The following is a 1,739-nucleotide window of genomic DNA, read 5'->3' as shown; positions in this document are numbered from 1 at the left end:
TCCCTTCCCTTCCCTTCCCTTCCCTTCCCTTCCCTTCCCTTCCCTTGGGACCTATGTGCTCAGGGATGTGCAGATGGAGCGACGCCACATGTGTCCCTGTGTCACTTGTTGAAGCACCAGGAGGATCTGTGCAGCCCCATTCTGGCAGTGTGCACTGTGGCTCGCTGTGTGTGAGCAGCCCTTCGCTTTTCTAGGTCATGGCAGAGCTGCCTGTGCTGGATGGTGCCTGGCACCGCTGACGTGGGGATTTGGCCCCAAGGAGGTGGCCCTGGGGTGGCCAAGCTGTGCTGTGCTGAGCGTCTGGCTGTGGTTTTGGGGTGGGTGATGCTGATAGATGGGGCATGTGGTGTGGGACTGGCGCTGAGCGGTGCTTTTGGAAGGCACTGGGAGCAGTGGGGGCTGAGCCCTGCCCCACGGCGGCTCGGTTTGGAGCCAGGCTATGGGAAGCCAGTGTTGGTGCTCATGTGGTCCCAGCACAGAGGCGGTGGGGAGGAGCGGGGCGGCCACAGCTGTCGTCACCGTCACTGTGGCTCTCGCTTGGCTGCCCCCTGGCCGCCCTCATCGCGTTGCTCAGAGCCCCATTCCCCAGTGGGGTTTGGCACCGCGGACACTGGAGGCGGCTGCGAGGCAGCGTCAGCCCCTCTGTGCTGGAGCCTGGCAGCAGTTCCTCCTCGAGGCCTTTTCTTCCCACACACTGCTTTTGATCTGAGGAGTTCGCCAGGAGCTGGGATGCTACAAACCTGTCTGAGCTGGAGAGAAAATGGACACAGACCTGTGGGTGCTGCCATCACTGCCTGCATCCAGGCTATCTCTATATGGAACCATGGGAATAGACGGGTTTTCCTTCACCAGGCTGTGCCCATCGCTGCTGAGTGACAGATATGGGGCAGGACAGCCCCGTCCCCACAGGCTCCCTGTACTTTCCATGCCCCACAGGAGGGGATGCAGCAGCCCTGCTCTCGGATGGACGCACGGACCTTTTGGGACCTGCCTACTTTGACGCCTCGATGCTTCTCCAAGGGAATTTGGGCCAGGGCCCTGCAAATTCACTTCCTACCACGCTGCCATCCTCTAATGGGGACGAAGCTGGCCCAGAGCCACCCGACTCGGTTGCCAAACATCAAGGCTCCGTCTTTCCTCTGTGCTTGCAGGGGCCACCGCGTCCCTCTGCTCTCAGCCCATCTATTCATTCTCAATGTCTGCCGAGAGCAGGGTGGATCCAAGCCCTACTCCTCCCCAGAGAGCAGCACCTCGGAGGCTCCCGACGCATCCAGCTCCAGACAAGACCAGGGGCTACTGAACCCCCCACCCCACATGCATCCACTTACTGCTGCTGCCTGAAGGTCTGGAACCCCACTTTGGTGACCTCCTGGAAGCCCCTGCCCCTTGGCACGGTGTCGGGGGGGGGAGGGGGAGGAGGGGCAGGACGGGTCTGTGCAGTGGGAGCAGCATCCCAGTGGCACTCGGATGGCAGAGGGAGCAGCCCAGTGCCGGACTTGGGGGGACCTCACTGCTGATGGGGTGTGTGCACACCATTCCTAGCAGAGCGTAATCCTTAATCCCAGTGGAGATCCCACCGCGCCGTCTCCCGGCCTTGCTTCTGGAGTGGAGTTTTACCAACAGCAGTTAAGTAAAATAAATAAAAAGGCCTGTGCTTGCCAGTGGTAGCGCGGCGCGGCCACTGATTGGCAAAGCGGCCCCATTAATTACGGCTCCGCGCCCCTGCCAGCCTGCGTGCT

This window comes from Meleagris gallopavo, chromosome 25, assembly GCF_000146605.3.
Source record: "Meleagris gallopavo isolate NT-WF06-2002-E0010 breed Aviagen turkey brand Nicholas breeding stock chromosome 25, Turkey_5.1, whole genome shotgun sequence".
NCBI classification, from domain to species: domain Eukaryota; kingdom Metazoa; phylum Chordata; class Aves; order Galliformes; family Phasianidae; genus Meleagris; species Meleagris gallopavo.
Note: the sequence above shows the minus strand (reverse complement) of the source record.